At 38.4% G+C, this 12,371-nt stretch overlaps 1 pseudogene; it reads left to right on the top strand.

Annotated features, from left to right (window-relative positions):
• Positions 1 to 8,636, top strand: part of LOC149171394 (BTB/POZ domain-containing protein At5g48800-like) — a 164,133-nt pseudogene extending 155,497 nt beyond the window's left edge.
• The last annotated feature ends 3,735 nt before the right edge of the window (positions 8,637 to 12,371 follow it).

Genomic DNA, 12,371 nt, shown 5'->3' with positions numbered 1-12,371 from the left:
TCCACTACATCTAAAAATCTATCAAGTAAGTATATGTCCCCTTCTGAATATACATCAATGTCTTTTTGCAAGGAAAACAACAAATTGGTAGGTACCAATAACTTTCTTGCATGGAAGAAGAGGATTGATTTACTTCTCAAGGAGAATGAACTTCTAGAACATGTCAAAGGGAATATTGCTATCCTTGCTAAGGAATAGACCCAAGCCTTAGCCAAGTACAATAAGGATGAGACAAGAGCTCAAAAGATTCTAATAGAATATACCAAGGACTCTCTCATTCCTTATGTCTCCAAATTTGAAACATCAAAAGAAATCTATGATAAACTAGTAGAGTTATTCTCAGTAACCTAGAGAAGTGATATCTCTAAGAAATGAATTCTACAAGATGAAGATATTAAAGGAAGGAATATCTCCCTACTTCATGAAGATCTATGAGATGAGAGATCAACTTCAAGAGCTAGGGGAAGTCATGTCCAACAAAGAAATCACAATTGTAGTACCCAATGCTCTACCTAAGGATTGGGGCAACTTCACATCAAGCATATATGCCAAGAAGGAAACTACCACACTAATTGAAATGTGGTCTCTATGCAAAACAGAGGAAACGAAACTCAAATCCAAGGAAAATGTGGGATCAAAGGAGTAAGCATTTGCTACCATGGCCCAGAGAAAGGGAAAATTTGGGAAATTTCGTCAACGAAGAACAAACAACAAAGATATGTCCAAAATCAATGCTATGGATGCCAAGAATATGGACACTACAAAAGGAATTGTCCTAAGCTTAAGAAGGACAACAACAACAAAATAAAGAGGGAAGAAGCTCACATGACTCAAGAGGTGAAATAAGAAACAAAAGAAGGAAGATCCTCCGGATCTCTACTATGACTAAGTCAAACTCTTTACTTAAAGTATTCTTTCAAAGTTTTGAGTAGGATAGGAGAATGTGGGAAAAAAATAAAAATTTCATGGCTAGAAACATCTTCTAGAATCTAGAAGCATGAAGTACATAGAGTTCTAGATACTCATGTAGAAAGAGCATTTATAAATGAGAACAAAAATGCATGGTTAGAAATATATTCTAAGAATATAGGAGCATGGTAGATATAGCTCGAGATATTCATGTACAAGAAACATACCTAGAATAGGACCTCATCCACTATGTAAGAAAAACGGTCATGATTAAGAATCTTAAAAGACCTCCATCATCAAAAGGAAAGAAACATTTTCAGGGTAAGGGTCTTCAAGATCCTATGATGGAATATTCAAAAGAAGATTCATAAACAAAAGCAGATGTCTCATTGGGAATCCCATTCATAGAATTCAAGGAAAGGATGATATGCAGGCAAGCTAAGATGAAGCAAGAAGGGCCACACCAAGGACAACCAAATGAAGCTAAGATGATCAAAGGATAATCAAGATGAGGCATGTATGCATCAAAGTTTAGTAATGTTATCATTTATATATTATTGAGCCATGGCAATAGTTCTATGACATGATCAAGTAGGAAAGAATCTATTTAGCCAATGACATGCTCGAAGGCATGTACTACAATGCAATAAAGGTCAACAAAAGAAATACTCACTTAAGGAGTATAATATTGTTGACAAAGAAGCAAGTGAAAAAGGAATGTTGACAAGATCCATTGAGGATATCTCCCGAAAGAAGGCAAGATAACTTTGACTAAGAAAGGAAAAGATCAAAGGACCCTTGACACCTATGAAGGCCTTGGAGATATGAAAGGTTCAAATAACTGATTCTACTCTATGAAGATGTCATGATGAAGAACCATCCAAGCAAAAACACCATTTAATGTTGAAGAAATATCATGATGAAGTCATGAAAGGCTACTAGATCAATGCATGGGAACAAGCAAGTACAAAGAAGCGCCCATGAGAAGAGTAGTCCGAAGCATTGACAAGATGACAAGGAATAATCATATGACAAGAAAGCTACTTTCCACAAAGGAAGCAATGACATGACTAGGAAGGAAGGAAAGTGATCGATGGATGGTGCCCTACCAAGAAGAAGCTTGAACAAAGACTCCATGACACATCAAAGGAAGAAAGGAGATCAAGCAGCTAGAGAACCCACAAAGAAGAAGTTGTTGATGAATGGACAAGTCCCTAGCTAAGAGGGGCTTATAACAAGTTCCCAATTACAAAGGAACTTGGACAAGTACCTTGTTAGAGGATACTTGGGCATGTCTTCCTCAATTAAGAGGAAGTGATAGACACAACATTCTTGTATTCAATCAGGAAGAAAGAATGGGAGGATCGGGTAATCATCTACAATCTGATACTCTTTGAGGATGTGTAGGGAATCCAAGACAAGAGTAGGCAAGAGGACCAATATTCTTTGAGGGCTCAGAACCCAAGATAAGAATAGTCCTAGAAGGTCATACTCAGTGAACACCCGAGTGGGTATGTACCTTGAGAGACAATGACTAAGGTGTCTATAAGTCATTGGTCTCACCAACATTGTGCTCTGATCTATTGAGAGATAAAGCTGTTAGTCAAGGCATTGTTGTGGAAATAATGTTGGTTATTATGATGCTATAACAGATGGATTGCAATTTCGATTTCTAATGACTTTGGCAGGGTTTGTAGTGGATTTCATAAGGTTAAATCATGAATGGAGATTGCCAATTTGGGAAGATGAGAAGCAATTGATGAGGATTGGGTCGAATAGGAAGAAGATTGAGTTATGGATTATGTTCGCAACATGATTATATGAGAATGGCAAGTCGTTCTCGATGAGTAAGTAAAGTCTTGGTAAAATTTGATTCAAGCTTGAGTAGGAAGTATGATTTGCATCTTCTGACTTGGTTTCATAGCTTTGATTTAGGGTTTAGACCATAGATCCTTCTAAAGGAGTGGAACTCACTAGACATAAGTTGATTATCATCGCGCATGGGTATGTCGAAGTTGTCTTTCGAGGGCTTCCCTTCATCCTTTTAATTTTGTCCTCAACTATAAGGGCCCAAGATTGTTCTAATTCAATGAAAGTGTTACCATTGTCAATAATGAAATTTAACATGGAATAAGTAATATCCCAATATGTTTCCAAGGCTAGGTTAATTAGCTAAGGGTATGGTTGTCTGAAGGCAGGATTGAATAACTAGAGATGAAACAATCGGTCCCCAGTATGGTCTCCAAAAAATTATTGACGCTTCATAGTTTTTATGCACTGCTAACAACACTTTTGACTCCCACCATAGACAATGAACTGCAATGGAGAACCCTTCACCCACATCTTTAAGTGGAAGATATGCTCCCCCTCCTCTGGATCTTCAGGCTAAGTCTTCTGGACCTTGGTGGCGGCAACGATGGCACTCGATTCTGCATTAATAATATGTTTCCCCTTGTTGTTTCCCTTGCCAAGTTCTGGATCAAAATTAGAACATGCATCGAACTCTGAAGATTTTAGCTCGAGCACCAATGACTGTTTGGCACGACACTCATTTGTGTTGTGGGTGGGGCTCTTGTGGAACTCACACCACTTTCCTGTGTCCTTCTTCATATTTGTGGTGCCATTATTTGCTTGTGGCTTCGATGGATTATCCTGGGTCATTCCACCTTGGCTCTGTCCATTTTTTTTGTGGTTTGGGGGCGCTCTTTCCCTACTTCAGATTCGTAGATCCAAAGTCTCGCTTCTTTTGTTTAAATTTTTGTTCAATTTTGGCAAAAGAGGATATGTTGCACCAAAAGAGGATATGTCCAGGAACTCCATTTCTTCTTGAATGTATTTGTACAGACAACCGCAATACTTAAGCACCAGATGTCGCTTAGAGTCTTTGATACCCATCTTTGTGTGTAGAGTATGAAAAATATTTGTCATCTCATGCACATCTTGGTCCCTTTGTTGATGTAATGAGGTCCATTTTATGTACTCGTCTTCATAACTCCCAACATGGTAATATTGTTCCTTGAAAATATCTTAGAAAGGGTACAAAGAGGGTGCGACTATAAACATAGAGGGTTCCTCATCCCTTTTCTCATAGTAATTTTCCCGCCAATCCTTGACATGGGGGGCAACCTTAAGCAGTTTCAAAGTAATATTTTCCCTATCGAAGAAACTATGGACCGAAAAATAGCCTTCCAGCAGACTTAACCATTTATCTACAACATCTACTTCTATTTGAGCTTCGAATATAGGAATATCAAAGTTAACTTGTACCTTGAAGGGGGTAACACCTCCTAAGTGACTGCTCGATGAAGTGTCACTTGTTGGCATCTGTCAAAGGATCTGGGTAAAGTTGTCCATCATCTCATTCCTTTTCTGCTCGAGGGCTTCTTCAAGCAATAATTTGATAGGATCTCTTGCTCCCTCATCTTAATTTTCTTCCACCGTTGGAGGTTGTCAGTGTTGGAGGGGATGGTCATGCAAGGGCTCAACGAATTCAAGTCCCAACTCCTTCTACCCTGTTATGCGAGATCTACAACTACCTATAGAAGTATCTTCCCTAGGCCTGGTGGACTGACCTAGAACAACAGAAATACAAAGGTACTAATGTTTTCCTTAAAGTAAAGAGATAAAGGGATGAATCCTACCTGGAATTTGTCGTTTGCTTCACTTGTTCTTTGGCTTGAATGCTCCAATCCTAGCTCTGATCACTATAATTAGAACCTACATAGTAAGATAACACAAGCCAAGGATCCACAAAATCTATGCAGCATCATCTAATCACTTTATTCAATAGATCAAGATGATATTGAAATATATGAAACCACAACATAATATCTAGGAAAATAAAGAACTTTGTGCATTAATAGAAATGGAGTGAGTTACAACCAAAAATAGGTTTTAAAAGATCTCCTCCAAGTTGACTTGTCCTTTCCTTGTCACATAGTGAACCTCTAATCACCCTGATGCATGGGAAGATATCTCTCACATTAGCAACATAAGGGTAGAATCACTCTCCAAAATCCAACCCCTTGCCTATGGATGGTAGTAAATATATAGGTGAAGGAGGTAGTTCATGAATTCTTATCCTTTTACCAACTAGGGCTTGATATCCACTCTTGATGGGAGGATGAGGTTAATGGATAAGGGATTAAAAATCCAAGGTAGGATAGGATAGGATTCGAGACTTTTATCTAAGGTAAATGGCTACAATATATCCTGGAAGAAGAGGCTTAGGGATTCTCTCCCTTTTTCCCGAATTTCTAGAACCAATGCAGGTGCATAATAGAGCAACCTGTAGGTGATCAACACTGGCCACAGTCGAGCAACCTGGTAGTCAACGTTGTCTAGTAGGAAATCAGGGAGCGTTGGTCCTTAAAATCACTTAAACAAGGTGTTTTCAGGCATAAATTTTGGGATTAGAATGATTCATGCTTAGGGCTTTGTGAAAGGATGATGAAAAGGAGGTCAAAGGACGTTGATTGATCCAGTTGAAGGCATATTGACCAAATGTGACAAAATGGCCTATAACGGATTGCTCCCTAAAGCGAAAAGTTAGGAATGATAACTGATGACTAAAGTGCATTACCTTATGACAAGTCAGGATCAAGAAAAACAGGCAAGATCATCATCTGTTACAATACATTTACATCAAGATATATTTGGTTAGGGAGGCATACCCATACTCATCACATAAACTAACATTACATGTGCAATGATCAAAATACATTTCCACAGATGACTGATGGTGGACCCATGACTGGATAAATGCTTGTATGATCATAGTCATCATACATTGTGATCTTGTATTACTCCTGAAATCGCAGTCCTGTTCAATGAAACTAGATATGGGGTCTTCTATCTCATTCACACAACCAACCAACATATGATTCTAACCATGTGAATCAATGAGTTGGATTTGAACATGGTAAGCACCATTTGAATACCGTCCAATGACGTAAGCCATTAACAGACGTGAGAGAAACCACCGATAATGTTAATCGCTGTCAAGGTACTCTAATACAATCTGTATGGTGTGCATAAGTTAATGTCGAACATCACACAGAATCTTTCGGTCAAAGGCCAATGATGTAAACATGTCATTGAGAGCAAGGGAACTTGCCATTAACGTATGCACCAAGGTACCAAGGGATGTTTCTAAGACAACTTCTTGGATAATGAGCTGATGTTGACAGGAAGCGACATGCTGCAGGAGGGCCTTGATGTATCCCCCATCAATGACACAAAATGGGTAATGATGATTTGAAACAGAATGATGTTGATATGAAACTGGATCAGGAAAGGCAGACATGGAATGAAGGCTTAAGAGTATTGTAGCAAATATTAACTGAATTAATTCTCTTGAACACAACGACGACATTGAATGGAGTTGGTAACATTGACCCAAAACCAAAAGTGGAGGCTTTGAAATGGTATGATAAACCAAAAGACAAGCAAATTTCCCAACCCAACAACCACAGAGATGAAGTGGAAGAGTGTCGTGTTCAAGAGAAACTCGTTTCCATTAGCAAAATGGAGTACGTTGTTTTCCAAATTTCCCCAACCATATTGGTGAGTACCTCTTTATTTTTTAACAAGCTTGGGGAGGATAACATATGATTGATCTATAAATCCATCCTTCGGATGAATCCCTCTGAGAATATTTAATGAACCTAGAGAAGGAGTGGTTTTGTCCTATCATGAACGACGAGTCCATCACTATTTGATGTTTTAACGAGTCCAACGAAGGTAAAACTCGACAACTTTTCATGTTTAAAGAATTTGAAAAAGAGGCAGAAAAGATAACTCCGGATGTTCCTTTTCATAAATAGTCCCTTAGCTCTAAAAAGGTAGAAAATAATACCTAGGAGAACCTCTTAGCCATGTTCGACTAAGGTATTCCTTTTTCGTAGCTAGTCTATCTTAGTATGGAAAATGGTTAAACTTATATTGAGTAGATGTCTTTTCATTTACTTTTACGAGTTTGAAAAGACAAGTGCTTGACAATATTTTCATATTTGGGAGTCTGAAAAGAGTTGGAAGAGGACTCTAGGGGGTTCCTTTTTCGTAAGTTTACGTAGTCCGAAAAAGTGATAAAATTATACTCCTTGGTTAAAATAATATGTTCAAAACATGGCAAAATCCGTCAAATAGCTGTCAACCTGCTCAAAACATCACAAAAGGATTAAACATACCTATTTCATGGTAAAAATAGGTTGTTACTAAGTCAAAAAATTAAATGCAAATAAAATAATGGAAGAAACAACCATAAATATCCAAAATGACTATTCATATTTACCATTTCACATTTACCTTCAACAATGAGAGTTTTGAACAATTTTTGCCCTCGATCTTCTACAATTGATTGCGCTCAATCTGGTGGATCATTTCAGGTGTCGTCACTTCCAGGTAGGAGCTAAGACCTTTCTCTTTCAATTCATGGTCCCATTTTATGATTTCATGCAATTTTTAGGTATTTTTTAGGGCCCTGGGGTTCTAAAAATTCTCCCTATGACCAACACAGGCCCAGAGAGTTGAAAACTACATTGCACCTAAGTCAAGATACACTGCAAGTAAGGGTGCAATGCTCTGTCTCCTTCCTTGGGGGTGCATTGGGTGAAATCCCAAATTTGTTTGCCAGTTTCCCTTCAAATTTTTTGAGTTTTGTTGCATGGAAAGGATCCTAATGAGTCTCCCTTTGATGTTTCAGGTCTTCATTAGCATAAAATGGCTTTCATTTGGAGAGAAAGAGAACATGAAGAACATGATTTAAATGTAGCTAATGATCCTACTACCATCCAGGCACTAAAGTATTGTGGATTGTTGAAATTATTTTGGCTTCCTGGTATGAGGTAACATATGGAGCTATTAGAGTATCTTGTTCATGCATGGGATGTGCAAGAATAGACATTTCGGCTTGGCGAACATCTTCTTGAGATCACAATAGATGACATGTATTTTCTTATTGGTTTATCCAGGAGAGGTGCCCCCATCTCTCTCCTAGGTGGGAGAAGGGGTGGAGAAACAATGAAAGACAACATCATTACTTATTGTAGACCTCGATCCAAACAAATTAGAGATGGAAATATTAGTAGAAAATATGTAACCATTTTCCCCTTTAGAACGATCTTGTTTATTTTTGCTAGATTGGCAAGGAGCTCAAAACTACATGTGGCTAGTAGATCATCCATGCAGTATGGTGTGGAGTGCTTAGAGCCAACCGTCTTCCACTGGAGTGAGGGGGTATTGATCAATATGAAAGAACAACTTACTAAAGCAAGAGAGGGAAACTTGAGAAATGTTGGATACAATTCTATCTTAGTCTCTTTTGCCCTAGAATGGATTCCACCACTTCAACCTCAACAAATTACGCTTGAGCTCATTGATCTGAGGGTACCACAGATGAGGAGGTGGATCGATCATATGTCCTGACATGCAGGTTCGTCGGTGATCAACTTCTCACCACCCTTCTTTGGGTGTTGCGTGGACAATTCATTATGGTCAATGATTATCTGTACGCAAGGATGGATTTTTGCGATGACCCAGAACTCGTGCTTCTTGAGGGTGAACGATGGGATGTTTATAGGTAAGATATTGCAACCATTTGATTTTTTAAGTTTTAGATTTTTATTTATTTTTTGATGTTTCTGAGACTTAAACTATTGATTTTTCATGCAGATATTGAGCCTGTTCGACCAATAGGTGCTTCATATCTCCATCGTGCAGGAGAATAGCCACAAGCAGCAATAGAACCATCACAGGTTGTTGTGGGAGGACGATATGTGCTACGAGATCTAAAAGTAGCTCAGATCCTAATTGAGGTGGAATGTCACATGGAGGGGTTGACTCACGAGATAGCTGACACCACATTCGACCAAGTTTCGTTGTGACTTTAACAACACACCATCAGAGTGCATAACTGTATTGGTCGGATACTACACAAGATAGCTCGTGCAGTGGCTTGTTATCATGAGCACTTTGGTTAGTCTACTTAGATATTTGCACGTAGTTTTGTATATGGGTCGTGTGGCCATATGTGTCTCGACCACAAATTTTGTAAAACCAAACTTTATATATATATCTTCAATGTTTTCATGCTCCTATTGTAGTTTCAATGATGTGATGTGTATTCAAATTTATTTACATTCATTGCAAATGTCTATCTAAAACATGATTAGCAAGCACATCTGTCAATGTATTCATATTTCTAGAAATGTGTTCATATTGTATGAAATCAAAATGTCTTTCTAGAAGGTGAACCCTTAAAAACATATGCAATATGGTAGGACTTCTAACTAAATAAATATTATCAATTTTTAGTACCACGAGTTGTGAGTCAAGTCTGACGACTAAATGACAAATACCATGTGAAATAGCATCAGACAGTAGCTCGACCATTGCGTTATACTCAGCGATATTATTGGTAGAGTGACCAATACAAATCCCTTGTAGACTCACTAACTCGCCACTTGAAGCAAAGATAGCCCATGCTGCGGAGGATAGGTTATGAGTACTATGACTAGCACCATCAACATAATACGGTTCAAGGGATGTTGACATCTGCAAACAAAACGTAAAAGGAATCAACATAAAACTTTGGAAGCTCTAAAGAGGCACACTGCAAACACACTTAACGCACCTATAAACAATATGTACACAGTGTTATTACGCATGAGATCAAACATAGAATTTTTTAAGGTACAGTCCATTCCTAGGCTCCGCTAGTGGAATCCCATCAAAATCAACTAACTCATAGGCCCCTTTTGCAAGGACACGCTTGACAATGTATGGACCTTACCGCATAGGTTGGAACTTTCCTGAGTCTAAGTTATCAAATTCATGGTCATATAAAAGAATAAGGTCTCCTTCTGAGAAGACACGAGGCTTGACACTTTTGTCATATTGCACCTTGATACACCTTTTATGAACTTCATTAGCTATAGAGGCATCACTCCATGTCTCATCTAATCGAGTCATTCCTCTTCTACAGAAGTGGCAGGAAGAAGTTTGACAACTAGTTTCAACGATGAAATCTCACATTTTATTGGAAGGATTGTTTCTAGACCATAAACCAATTGAAAGGGTGTAAATCTGGTAGAAGTCCTTACCGAGGTTCGGTATGCCCACAAGGAAACATGAGAAAATTCCAATTTGATTTATGGACCCTTACCATACATTGAAGCATATTTTTAATAACTCTATTGATAGCCTCAACTTGTCCATTGGTCTGAGGATAGTAGGGAGTATAACTTTCATGAGAAAGTCCCATCTTAGCAGTTATTTCGGCCATCCTATGATTCCGAAAATGTTTTCCATGATCTGTAACCATGGCTTGCAGAACACCAAACCGTGTGATAACGTGACTGAAAAAGAAGTATGTAGTCATTTCGCCAATGTTGTTAAATGTAAGCATCGCCTCGACCTACTTGGTAAAATAATATACTACAACAATGATATAACCATGACCCCCAGACGAGTGAAGGTTACATGTCATAAAGTCGATACCTCATTTCGTAAACAGATCGATGACAATAATGGGATGCAATGGAAAGAGCGAAGCATGAGTCTTACGGTCATAAATTTGGCACACATGACACTTCTGGACAACGAGAATATAGTCTCGAAAAATGGTAGGCCAAAACTAACCAATGCGTAAGATCTTCTGCACAGTAGCATATCCAGATAAATGACCATCACATGCCCCTCAGTGGCATTCATTGAAGACTTTCTTGGCCTCCTCATGTATGAGGCACCTTCATAAAATTGTATCAATATCGCGTCTATAAAGAGTGTTTCCAATGATGACGTAATTATTGGCTTGGTATCAAATACGTCACTACTCAGAGCGAGAGTTATCAGAACAGAAAGTTTGGGTCTGGAGATAGATCAAAATGTCTCCATACCATGGGTCAGATGACAAAATTAAAAACAACAACTCGTCAAGGATAGAATCGTCATATCTCGATTCAGAATCAGGGGAAGGAAGGTCACACATAAGCTCAGTGAAAACTAACAATTTCTTCGACTTAGATTTGATGAATTCTAGGTCGAACTCTTGCAGGATGATGATCCATTTAGAGTATTTTCTGCCCAACAATTGACATGAAAAAATGTATGTCATAGGGTTGCAATTTGAATCTACCATAGTTTTCCAAAGTAAAATGTAATGGCGGAACCTTTGAAAGGATTTAACGGTCACCAAAGCCAACTTTTCTATGTGGGTATACCTGATCTCGATATCATTGACATTCTGACTCAGATAATAAATGGGGTGTTTTTTCCCTATATTGTCTTCTTGAACTAATACCATCGCTATAGTAGAAATGGCAGCAACAAGATACAAGAAATAGTCACGCTGGTAATCAGGGGTATATAGTAGAGATGCCTAAATTAGAACATCTTTAAGGTCATCAAATGCTTTTTGAGATGTGTTATCCCACTGGAAGGGAACCCCTTTCTTAAGCAGGAAAGTGAATCCTTTGGTCAACTCAGTGTAATTCGTGACGAAATGTCGCAAGAAGTTAGCTTTCCCTTGAAGTCGTTGTAACTGAACAAGTGAAGAAGGTGCAAGAAGGTCGATGATTGTTTGTACTTTCAGAGAATCGATACGAATTCCATGTGTCGAAATAACAAAACCAAGAAGCTAATCGTAACTAATGCAGAAAACACATTGTGTGGATTAAGTAGAATATTATATTGTCTACACCATAGGAAAATACCCCTAAGATGCATCGAGTGATCAGTCTGATACTTGGAATGAGTAGGGAGATCGTCCAAATAAGGCTACACGATATGTTTAATATCATGAAAAGCGTAATCCATTGCCTATTGAAATGTGGTCCCAACATTTTTTAGACCATATGGGAGTTTCCGGTAGGCAAATGTACCCTATGGACAAATAAATGCAGTCTTAGGTTGATCTACTCGGAGAATGTTGATTTGATTATATCTAGAGAAACCAACCATGAATGAATAGATTTCACAACCCTCACAGTCATCAACAATCTAGTCAATGAACGAGGTTGGGTAATTGTGCTTTGGAAAGTGTGATTCCCATCCCAATAATCGACGCATACATGGATTATCCCTTGTTTCTTCATGATAGGGATAATATTCAATAACCAATCGCTGAGAGGAACAGGGTAGATGAAACCAACATGAAGGAGTTTTTCAACTTCACTCTTTATCCCGATAACCTTCTTTGGATAGACCAGATGGAGGCCTTGCCGGATTGGTTTAGCTTCATGATATATTTTAATCTCATGCACTACGATATTTGGGTCTTCATAAGTCCAGGCAAAGACATCACAAAACTCCTGAAATAGGGCTTTATAAGTCTCGATCTTGGATGGAGAGAAATATGCACCAATGTGTAGATTTTCGACAATACCCGGTTTAACAGAGATATCAAGAGGTATCGTCTCTTCGATATTCGAGAGATTCTTCTCAGAATTGACTTCGTGGATAGA

Source organism: Pinus tabuliformis, chromosome 4_2 (assembly GCF_031772625.1).
Source record: "Pinus tabuliformis cultivar Carrire ecotype Pingquan chromosome 4_2, CPIR1, whole genome shotgun sequence".
NCBI lineage: Eukaryota > Viridiplantae > Streptophyta > Pinopsida > Pinales > Pinaceae > Pinus > Pinus tabuliformis.
Note: the sequence above shows the minus strand (reverse complement) of the source record. Positions and strands in the feature narration are given on the sequence as shown.